Raw genomic sequence first — 12,096 nt, 5'->3', positions numbered from 1 at the left:
TCACTCTTGACGCCCGAGGAGACTTCCAGCACCCCGGCTAAGCGTTTTACGCGGCCCGCCGAGCTTCCACAGCACCTCCAGCCGGTTCTCATGAGGCTTTCCTCCTAACTCTTGACGCCCGAGGAGGCTTCCAGAGCCCCGGCTAAGCGTTTTACGCAGCCCGCTGAGCTTCCACAGCACCTCCAGCCGGTTCTCATGAGGCTTTCCTCCTAACTCTTGACGCCCGAGGAGGCTTCCAGAGCCCCGGCTAAGCGTTTTACGCAGCCCGCTGAGCTTCCACAGCACCTCCAGCCGGTTCCCCGGGTGCTTTCCTCCTCACTGTTTAAGCCGAACGAGGCTTCCAGAGCCCCGGCTAAGCGTTTTACGCGGCCCGCCGAGCTTCCACAGCACCTCCAGCCGGTTCCCCGAGTGGTTTCCTCCTCACTGTTTAAGCCGAACGAGGCTTCCAGAGCCCCGGCTAAGCGTTTTACGCGGCCCGCCGAGCTTCCACAGCACCTCCAGCCGGTTCTCATGATGCATTCCTCCTCACTTTCTAAGCCGAACGAGGCTTCCAGAGCCTCGGCTAAGCGTTTTACGCGGCCCGCTGAGCTTCCACAGCACCTCCAGCCGGTTCCCCGGCTGCTTTCCTCCTCACTGTTTAAGCCGAACGAGGCTTCCAGAGCCCCGGCTAAGCGTTTTACGCGGCCCGCGGGACTTCCAGAGCACCTCCAACCGGTTCCCCGGCTGCTTTCCTCCTCACTTTCTAAGCCGCCCGAGGCTTCCAGAGCCCCGGCTAAGCGTTCTCCACGTCCCGTTGATCTCCCCGGAGGTCGTAACGGGGAATTACCTCCCTCCAGCGGACACGGCGGGTAAATACGCCACCTCTCGCACTTAGCGCACACACCCGTTGCTGCGCGTCCGGTGGCACTTTGAGCGGCCAAACGGCGGGAGTAACTGTCACTCTCTTAAGGTAGGCTCACTTGACATTTTTTTGAACCGTCCGTGGAGGCGACCGGGACCACCGGGACAGCCGGGAGGCCGTGCGCGCGGGCCAAGTGGCCAAAAATAGCTCCAAGCCCAGCGGATCGGCTGTTTGCAAGCACCGCGGATGAGATCGCGGAGCTTTATCCGACTTCCAGCGGCCGGTGCGCTCGCGCACTCCACCCGGCACCTCCGGGAGGCCGTGCGCGCGCGCCAAGTGGCCCAAAATAGCTCCAGCCCAGCGGATCGGCTGTTTACAAGCACCGCGGATGAGATCGCGGAGCATTATTCGACTTCCAGCGGCCCGTGCGCTCACGCACTCCACCCGGCACCTCCGGGAGGCCGTGCGCGCGCGCCAAGTGGCCGAAAATAGCTCCAAGACGACCGGATCGGCTGTTTACAAGCACCGCGGATGAGATCGCGGAGCTTTATGCGACTTCCAGCGGCCGGTGCGCTCGCGCACTCCACCCGGCACCTCCGGGAGGCCGTGCGCGCGCGCCAAGTGGCCCAAAATAGCTCCAGCCCAGCGGATCTGCACTTTACAAGCTCCGCGGATGAGATCGCGGAGCTTTATGCGACTTCCAGCGGCCGGCGCGCACGACGAGCGGACCCGGTGACGGTCCAGCTCCACCCGGTACCTCGCACGGCCCGCTTCTCCCCCCCGCGCGGACTTACGAGCGCTCGGGGAGACGTTCGGAAGCCGCCGGTGCCGTTGGAGCGGGGAAATACCTCCCTCCAGCGGACACGGCGAGTAAATACACCTTCGGCCAAACGGCGGGAGTAAGTATGACTCTCTTAAGGTAGCGGCACTCGACATCTTTTTAGCGGTTCGTGGAGGACCCGGCCGGTTCTCGGGGGTGCTTTTTCTCCTAACTCTCGACGCCCGAGGAGGCTTCCAGAGCCCCGGCTAAGCGTTTTACGCGGCCCGCTGAGCTTCCGGAGCACCTCCAGCCGGTTCCACGGGTGCTTTCCTCCTCACTCTTGACGCCCGAGGAGACTTCCAGCACCCCGGCTAAGCGTTTTACGCGGCCCGCTGAGCTTCCACAGCACCTCCAGCCGGTTCCCCGGGTGCATTCCTCCTCACTTTCTAAGCCGAACGAGGCTTCCAGAGCCCCGGCTAAGCGTTTTGCGCGGCCCGCTGAACTTCCACAGCACCTCCAGCCGGTTCCCCGAGTGCTTTCCTCATCACTTTATAAGCCGAACGAGGCTTCCAGAGCCCCGGCTAAGCGTTCTCCACGTCCCGCTGATCTCCCCGGAGGTCGTAACGGGGAAATACCTCCCTCTAGCGGACACGGCGGGTAAATACGCCACCTCTCGCACTTAGCGCACACTCGCGTTGCTGCGCGTCTGATGGCACTTTGAGCGGCCAAACGGCGGGAGTAACAATCACTCTCTTAAGGTAGGCTCACTTGAGATTTTTTTAACCGTCCGCGGAGGCGACCGGGACCACCGGGACAGCCGGGAGGCCGTGCGCGCGGGCCAAGTGGCCGAAAATAGCTCCAGGCCGACCGGATCGGCTAGTTGTAAGCACCGCGGATGAGATCGCGGAGCATTATTCGACTTCCAGCGGCCCGTGCGCTTACGCACGCCGCCCGGAACCTCCGGGAGGCCGTGCGCATGCGCAAGTGGCCGAAAATAGCTCCTAGCCGACCGGATCGGCTGTTTGTGAGCACCGCGGATGAGATCGCGGAGCTTCATTCGACTTCCAGCGGCCGGTGCGCTCACGCACTCCACCCGGCACCTCCGGGAGGCCGTGCGCGCGCGCCAAGTGGCCGAAAATAGCTCCAAGACGACCGGATCGGCTGTTTACAAGCACCGCGGATGAGATCGCGGAGCTTTATGCGACTTCCAGCGGCCGGTGCGCTCGCGCACTCCACCCGGCACCTCCGGGAGGCCGTGCGCGCGCGCCAAGTGGCCCAAAATAGCTCCAGCCCAGCGGATCTGCACTCCGCGGATGAGATCGCGGAGCTTTTTTCGACTTCCAGCGGCCGGCGCGCACGACGAGCGGACCCGGTGACGGTCCAGCTCCACCCGGTACCTCGCACGGCCCGCTTCTCCCCACCGCGCGGACTTCCGAGCGCTCGGGGAGACGTTCGGAAGCCGCCGGTGACGTTGGAGCGGGGAAATACCTCCCTCCAGCGGACACGGCGAGTAAATACACCTTCGGCCAAACGGCGGGAGTAACTATGACTCTCTTAAGGTAGCGGCACTCGACATCTTTTTCACGGTTCGTGGAGGACCCGGCCGGTTCTCGGGGGTGCTTTTTCTCCTAACTCTTGACGCCCGAGGAGGCTTCCAGAGCCTCGGCTAAGCGTTTTACGCGGCCCGCTGAGCTTCCACAGCACCTCCAGCCGGTTCTCATGAGGCTTTCCTCCTAACTCTTGACGCCCGAGGAGGCTTCCAGAGCCCCGGCTAAGCGTTTTACGCGGCCCGCCGAGCCTCCAGAGCACCTCCAGCCGGTTCCCCGGGTGCATTCCTCCTAACTCTTGACGCCCGAGGAGGCTTCCAGAGCCCCGGCTAAGCGTTTTACGCGGCCCGCCGAGCTTCCACAGCACCTCCAGCCGGTTCCCCGAGTGGTTTCCTCCTCACTTTCTAAGCCGAAAGAGGCTTCCAGAGCCCCGGCTAAGCGTTTTACGCGGCCCGCTGACCTTCCACAGCACCTCCAGCCGGTTCTAATGAGGCTTTCCTCCTAACTCTTGACGCCCGAGGAGGCTTCCAGAGCCCCGGCTAAGCGTTTTACGCGGCCCGCTGAGCTTCCGGAGCACCTCCAGCCGGTCCTCGCGATGCTTTGCTCCTCACTCTTGACGCCCGAGGAGGCTTCCAGAGCCCCGGCTAAGCGTTTTACGCAGCCCGCTGAACTTCCACCGCACCTCCAGCCGGTTCCCCGGGTGCTTTCCTCCTCACTGTTTAAGCCGAACGAGGCTTCCAGAGCCCCGGCTAAGCGTTTTACGCGGCCCGCTGAGCTTCCGGAGCACCTCCAGCAGGTTCCACGGGTGCTTTCCTCCTCACTCTTGACGCCCGAGGAGGCTTCCAGAGCCCCGGCTAAGCGTTTTACGCGGCCCGCTGAGCTTCCACCGCACCTCCAGCCGGTTCCCCGGGTGCTTTCCACCTCACTTTCTAAGCCGAACGAGGCTTCCAGAGCCTCGGCTAAGCGTTTTACGCGGCCCGCTGAGCTTCCGGAGCACCTCCAGCCGGTTCCACGGCTGCTTTCCTCCTCACTGTTTAAGCCGAACGAGGCTTCCAGAGCCCCGGCTAAACGTTTTACGCGGCCCGCTGAGCTTCCAGAGCACCTCCAGCCGGTTCCCCGGGTGCATTCCTCCTCACTTTCTAAGCCGAACGAGGCTTCCAGAGCCCCGGCTAAGCGTTTTACGCGGCCCGCTGAGCTTCCACCGCACCTCCAGCCGGTTCCACGGCTGCTTTCCTCCTCACTGTTTAAGCCGAACGAGGCTTCCAGAGCCCCGGCTAAACGTTTTACGCGGCCCGCTGAGCTTCCAGAGCACCTCCAGCCGGTTCCCCGGGTGCATTCCTCCTCACTTTCTAAGCCGAACGAGGCTTCCAGAGCCCCGGCTAAGCGTTTTACGCGGCCCGCTGAGCTTCCACCGCACCTCCAGCCGGTTCCACGGCTGCTTTCCTCCTCACTTTATAAGCCGAACGAGGCTTCCAGAGCCCCGGCTAAGCGTTTTACGCGGCCCGCCGAGCTTCCACAGCACCTCCAGCCGGTCCTCATGGTGCTTTCCTCCTAACTATTGACGCCCGAGGAGGCTTCCAGAGCCCCGGTTAAGCATTTTACGCAGCCCGCTGAGCTTCCACAGCACTTCCAGCCGGTTCCCCGGGTGCTTTCCTCCTCACTGTTTAAGCCGAACGAGGCTTCCAGAGCCCCGGCTAAGCGTTTTGCGCGGCTCGCTGAACTTCCACAGCACCTCCAGCCGGTTCCCCTGGGTGCTTTCCTCCTCATTTGCTAAGCCGAACGAGGCTTCCAGAGCCCCGGCTAAGCGTTCTCCGCGTCCCGGTGATCTTCCCGGAGGTCGTAACGGGGAAATACCTCCCTCTAGCGGACACGGCGGGTAAATACGCCAGCTCTCGCACTTAGCGCACACTCGCGTTGCTGCGCGTCCGGTGGCACTTTGAGCGGCCAAACGGCGGGAGTAACTGTCACTCTCTTAAGGTAGGCTCACTTGACATTTTTTGAACCGTCCGCGGAGGCGACCGGGACCACCGGGACAGCCGGGAGGCCGTGCGCGCGGGCCAAGTGGCCCAAAATAGCTCCAGGCCGACCGGATCGGCTAGTTGTAAGCACCGCGGATGAGATCGCGGAGCATTATTCGACTTCCAGCGGCCGGTGCGCTTACGCACGCCGCCCGGAACCTCCGGGAGGCCGTGCGCATGCGCAAGTGGCCGAAAATAGCTCCTAGCCGACCGGATCGGCTGTTTGTGAGCACCGCGGATGAGATCGCGGAGCTTCATTCGACTTCCAGCGGCCGGTGCGCTCACGCACTCCACCCGGCACCTCCGGGAGGCCGTGCGCGCGCGCCAAGTGGCCGAAAATAGCTCCAGGCCGACCGGATCGGCTAGTTGTAAGCACCGCGGATGAGATCGCGGAGCATTATTCGACTTCCAGCGGCCCGTGCGCTTACGCACGCCGCCCGGAACCTCCGGGAGGCCGTGCGCGCGCGCAAGTGGCCGAAAATAGCTCCTAGCCGACCGGATCGGCTGTTTGTGAGCACCGCGGATGAGATCGCGGAGCTTCATTCGACTTCCAGCGGCCGGTGCGCTCACGCACTCCACCCGGCACCTCCGGGAGGCCGTGCGCATGCGCAAGTGGCCGAAAATAGCTCCTAGCCGACCGGATCGGCTGTTTGTGAGCACCGCGGATGAGATCGCGGAGCTTCATTCGACTTCCAGCGGCCGGTGCGCTCACGCACTCCACCCGGCACCTCCGGGAGGCCGTGCGCGCGCGCCAAGTGGCCGAAAATAGCTCCAAGACGACCGGATCGGCTGTTTACAAGCACCGCGGATGAGATCGCGGAGCTTTATGCGACTTCCAGCGGCCGGTGCGCTCGCGCACTCCACCCGGCACCTCCGGGAGGCCGTGCGCGCGCGCCAAGTGGCCCAAAATAGCTCCAGCCCAGCGGATCTGCACTCCGCGGATGAGATCGCGGAGCTTTTTTCGACTTCCAGCGGCCGGCGCGCACGACGAGCGGACCCGGTGACGGTCCAGCTCCACCCGGTACCTCGCACGGCCCGCTTCTCCCCCCCGCGCGGACTTCCGAGCGCTCGGGGAGACGTTCGGAAGCCGCCGGTGACGTTGGAGCGGGGAAATACCTCCCTCCAGCGGACACGGCGAGTAAATACACCTTCGGCCAAACGGCGGGAGTAACTATGACTCTCTTAAGGTAGCGGCACTCGACATCTTCTTCACGGTTCGTGGAGGACCCGGCCGGTTCTCGGGGGTGCTTTTTCTCCTAACTCTCGACGCCCGAGGAGGCTTCCAGAGCCCCGGCTAAGCGTTTTCCGCGGGCCGATGAGCTTCCAAAGCAACTCCAGCCGGTTCTCTTGATGGTTTCCTCCTCACTGTTTAAGCCGAACGCGGCTTCCAGAGCCCCGGCTAAGCGTTTTACGCGGCCCGCTGAACTTCCGGAGCACCTCCAGCCGGTTCTCATGATGCATTCCTCCTCACTTTCTAAGCCGAACGAGGCTTCCAGAGCCCCGGCTAAGCGTTTTACGCGGCCCGCTGAGCTTCCAGGGCACCTCCAGCCGGTTCTCTTGATGGTTTCCTCCTCACTGTTTAAGCCGAACGCGGCTTCCAGAGCCCCGGCTAAGCGTTTTACGCGGCCCGCTGAACTTCCGGAGCACCTCCAGCCGGTTCTCATGATGCATTCCTCCTCACTTTCTAAGCCGAACGAGGCTTCCAGAGCGCCGGCTAAGCGTTTTACGCGGCCCGCTGAACTTCCCCAGCACCTCCAGCCGGTTCTCATGATGCATTCCTCCTCACTCTTTAAGCCGAACGAGGCTTCCAGAGCCTCGGCTAAGCGTTTTCCGCGGCCCGCTGAGCTTCCAAAGCACCTCCAGCCGGTTCCACGGGTGCTTTCCTCCTCACTCTTGACGCCCGAGGAGGCTTCCAGAGCCCCGGCTAAGCGTTTTACGCGGCCCGCCGAGCTTCCACAGCACCTCCAGCCGGTTCTCATGATGCATTCCTCCTCACTTTCTAAGCCGAACGAGGCTTCCAGAGCCCCGGCTAAGCGTTTTACGCGGCCCGCCGAGCTTCCACAGCACCTCCAGCCGGTTCCCCGAGTGCTTTCCTCCTCACTTTCTAAGCCGAACGAGGCTTCCAGAGCCCCGGCTAAGCGTTCTCCGCGTCCCGCTAATCTTCCCGGAGCTTGTAACGGGGAAATACCTCCCTCTAGCGGACACGGCGGGTAAATACGCCACCTCTCGCACTTAGCGCACACTCGCGTTGCTGCGCGTCTGATGGCACTTTGAGCGGCCAAACGGCGGGAGTAACAGTCACTCTCTTAAGGTAGGCTCACTTGAGATTTTTTTTAACCGTCCGCGGAGATGACCGGGACCACCGGGACAGCCGGGAGGCCGTGCGCGCGGGCCAAGTGGCCGAAAATAGCTCCAGGCCGACCGGATCGGCTAGTTGTAAGCACCGCGGATGAGATCGCGGAGCATTATTCGACTTCCAGCGGCCCGTGCGCTCACGCACGCCGCCCGGAACCTCCGGGAGGCCGTGCGCATGCGCAAGTGCCCGAAAATAGCTCCTAGCCGACCGGATCGGCTGTTTGTGAGCACCGCGGATGAGATCGCGGAGCTTCATTCGACTTCCAGCGGCCGGTGCGCTCGCGCACTCCACCCGGAACCTCCGGGAGGCCGTGCGCGCGCGCCAAGTGGCCGAAAATAGCTCCAAGACGACCGGATCGGCTGTTTACAAGCTCCGCGGATGAGATCGCGGAGCTTCATCCGACTTCCAGCGGCCGGTGCGCTCGCGCACTCCACCCGGCACCTCCGGGAGGCCGTGCTCGCGCGCCAAGTGGCCCAAAATAGCTCCAGCCCAGCGGATCGGCTGTTTACAAGCACCGCGGATGAGATCGCGGAGCTTTATCCGACTTCCAGCGGCCGGCGCGCACGACGAGCGGACCAGGTGACGGTCCAGCTCCACCCGGTACCTCGCACGGCCCGCTTCTCCCCACCGCGCGGACTTCCGAGCGCTCGGGGAGACGTTCGGAAGCCGCCGGTGACGTTGGAGCGGGGAAATACCTCCCTCCAGCGGACACGGCGAGTAAATACACCTTCGGCCAAACGGCGGGAGTAACTATGACTCTCTTAAGGTAGCGGCACTCGACATCTTTTTCACGGTTCGTGGAGGACCCGGCCGGTTCTCGGGGGTGCTTTTTCTCCTAACTCTTGACGCCCGAGGAGGCTTCCAGAGCCTCGGCTAAGCGTTTTACGCGGCCCGCTGAGCTTCCACAGCACCTCCAGCCGGTTCTCATGAGGCTTTCCTCCTAACTCTTGACGCCCGAGGAGGCTTCCAGAGCCCCGGCTAAGCGTTTTACGCGGCCCGCTGAGCTTCCACAGCACCTCCAGCCGGTTCTCATGATGCTTTTCTCCTCACTCTTTAAGCCGAACGAGGCTTCCAGAGCCCCGGCTAAACGTTTTACGCGGCCCGCTGGACTTCCAGAGCACCTCCAGCCGGTTCCCCGGCTGCTTTCCTCCTCACTCTTTAAGCCGCCCGAGGCTTCCAGAGCCCCGGCTAAGCGTTCTCCGCGTCCCGCTGATCTTCCCGGAGCTTGTAACGGGGAAATACCTCCCTCTAGCGGACACGGCGGGTAAATACGCCAGCTCTCGCACTTAGCGCACACTCGCGTTGCTGCGCGTCTGATGGCACTTTGAGCGGCCAAACGGCGGGAGTAACAGGCACTCTCTTAAGGTAGGCTCACTTGAGATTTTTTTAACCGTCCGCGGAGGCGACCGGGACCACCGGGACAGCCGGGAGGCCGTGCGCGCGGGCCAAGTGGCCGAAAATAGCTCCAGGCCGACCGGATCGGCCAGTTGTAAGCACCGCGGATGAGATCGCGGAGCTTTATCCGACTTCCAGCGGCCGGTGCGCTCGCGCACTCCACCCGGCACCTCCGGGAGGCCGTGCGCGCGCGCCAAGTGGCCGAAAATAGCTCCTAGCCGACCGGATCTGCACTTTACAAGCACCGCGGATGAGATCGCGGAGCATTATTCGACTTCCAGCGGCCGGTGCGCTCGCGCACTCCACCCGGCACCTCCGGGAGGCCGTGCGCGCGCGCCAAGTGGCCGAAAATAGCTCCAAGACGACCGGATCGGCTGTTTACAAGCACCGCGGATGAGATCGCGGAGCTTTATGCGACTTCCAGCGGCCGGTGCGCTCGCGCACTCCACCCGGCACCTCCGGGAGGCCGTACGCGCGCGCCAAGTGGCCCAAAATAGCTCCAGCCCAGCGGATCTGCACTCCGCGGATGAGATCGCGGAGCTTCATTCGACTTCCAGCGGCCGGCGCGCACGACGAGCGGACCCGGTGACGGTCCAGCTCCACCCGGTACCTCGCACGGCCCGCTTCTCCCCCCCGCGCGGACTTCCGAGCGCTCGGGGAGACGTTCGGAAGCCGCCGGTGCCGTTGGAGCGGGGAAATACCTCCCTCCAGCGGACACGGCGAGTAAATACACCTTCGGCCAAACGGCGGGAGTAACTATGACTCTCTTAAGGTAGCGGCACTCGACATCTTTTTAGCGGTTCGCGGAGGACCCGGCCGGTTCTCGGGGGTGCTTTTTCTCCCAACTCTTGACCCCCGAGGAGGCTTCCAGAGCCCCGGCTAAGCGTTTTCCGCGGCCCGCTGAGCTTCCACAGCACCTCCAGCCGGTTCTCATGATGCATTCCTCCTCACTTTCTAAGCCGAACGAGGCTTCCAGAGCCTCGGCTAAGCGTTTCACGCGGCCCGCTGAGCTTCCACAGCACCTCCAGCCGGTTCTCATGAGGCTTTCCTCCTAACTCTTGACGCCCGAGGAGGCTTCCAGAGCCCCGGCTAAGCGTTTTACGCGGCCCGCTGAGCTTCCGGAGCACCTCCAGCCGGTTCCCCGGGTGCATTCCTCCTCACTTTCTAAACCGAACGAGGCTTCCAGAGCCCCGGCTAAGCGTTTTACGCGACCCGCTGAACTTCCACAGCACCTCCAGCCGGTTCTCCGGGTGCTCCCATCCTCACTGTTTAAGCCGAACGAGGCTTCCAGAGCCCCGGCTAAGCGTTTTACGCGACCCGCTGAACTTCCACAGCACCTCCAGCCGGTTCTCCGGGTGCTCCCATCCTCACTGTTTAAGCCGAACGAGGCTTCCAGAGCCCCGGCTAAGCGTTTTACGCGGCCCGCTGAGCTTCCACAGCACCTCCAGCCGGTTCTCCGGGTGCTCCCATCCTCACTGTTTAAGCCGAACGAGGCTTCCAGAGCCCCGGCTAAACGTTTTGCGCGGCCCGCTGAACTTCCACAGCACCCCCAGCCGGTTCCCCGCGTGCTTTCCACCTCACTTTCTAAGCCGAACGAGGCTTCCAGCGCCCCGGCTAAGCGTTCTCCGCGTCCCGGTGATCTTCCCGGAGGTCGTAACGGGGAAATACCTCCCTCCAGTGGACACGGAGAGAAATTACACCGCCTCTCGCACACAGGCGGGTAAACGGCGGGAGTAACTATGACTCTCTTAAGGTAGCCTGACTTGACATCTCTTTAACGGTTCGTGGATAAATACATGATATATACTACATATGATCGCATTTAAAGCCAAATAATACAAAATGAGCATTCGGTTATAAACACTGTATTCATCATGTTTATAGGCGATGTTAATATTTATATGTTTAATGTTTATAGGTGATGTTAATATTTATATATTTAATGTTTATAGGGGATGTTAATATTTATATATTTATTTTGTACATCATGTTATAGTTATACGACACTCGCTATTGGATCATGATGTGATCATATCGGCGGGAGTCGGCCCGGGCTCCGGGTGAAGAGGCCGAATTCTCGCCACTCGCGGCCGACCGGGGAACCAGCAGAGGCGGACGCATCGCGGCGCGAGAGCCCTTGGCACTTAGAAAAAATTTGGCAAAAGTTGCTCCGTGCTCCAGGTGAAGAGGCCGAATTCTCGCCACTCGCGGCCGACCGGGGAACCAGCAGAGGCGGACGCATCGCGGCGCGAGAGCCCTTGGCACTTAGAAAAAATTTGGCAAAAGTTGCTCCGTGCTCCAGGTGAAGAGGCCGAATTCTCGCCACTCGCGGCCGACCGGGGAACCAGCAGAGGCGGACGCATCGCGGCGCGAGAGCCCTTGGCACTTAGAAAAAAATTGGCAAAAGTCGCTCCGGGTGAAGAGGCCGAATTCTCGCCACTCGCGGCCGACCGGGGAACCAGCAGAGGCGGACGCATCGCGGCGCAAGAGCCCTTGGCACTTAGAAAAAAATTGGCAAAAGTCGCTCCGCGCTCCAGGTGAAGAGGCCGAATTCTCGCCACTCGTGGCCGACCAGGGAACCAGCAGAGGCGGACGCATCGCGGCGCGAGAGCCCTTGGCACTTAGAAAAATTTTCGCAAAAGTCGCTCCGCGCTCCAGGTGAAGAGGCCGAATTCTCGCCACTCGCGGCCGACCGGGGAACCAGCGAAGGCGGGTAAGCTTTCAAGAGAGCCCCGCCGGCTGGTCCGCGGGCCGAACGTGGTCCCGTAAAGTACCGACAGCGGACGCCGACCCACGCCCGGCAAGGACCACCCAGAGGCGGACACGCTCTCCGACGAGCCCCGCCGGCCGCTCCGCGGCGGGAAACGCGCCCTCTGGCGGACACGCCGTTGTAAATGAATGGGCTTTGGCACTTAGTGCATTTTCGCTGAAGTTGAGCCGCGCTCCGGGCGAAGAGGCCGAATTCTCGCCACTCGTGGCCGACCAGGGAACCAGCGAAGGCGGGTAGGCTTTCAAGAGAGCCCCGCCGGCTGGTCCGCGGGCCAATTATGGTCCCGTAAAGTACCGACAGCGGACGCCGACCTACGCCCGGCAAGGACCACCCAGAGGCGGACACGCTCTCCGACGAGCCCCGCCGGCCGGTCCGCGGCGGGAAATGCGCCCTCTGGCGGACACGCCGT

The sequence above is a fragment of the Syngnathus floridae genome, unplaced genomic scaffold (genome assembly GCF_059516105.1).
Source record: "Syngnathus floridae isolate MCC-2025c unplaced genomic scaffold, RoL_Sflo_1.0 HiC_scaffold_54, whole genome shotgun sequence".
In the NCBI taxonomy this organism is placed as follows: domain Eukaryota; kingdom Metazoa; phylum Chordata; class Actinopteri; order Syngnathiformes; family Syngnathidae; genus Syngnathus; species Syngnathus floridae.
This window is presented reverse-complemented; position numbering follows the sequence as displayed.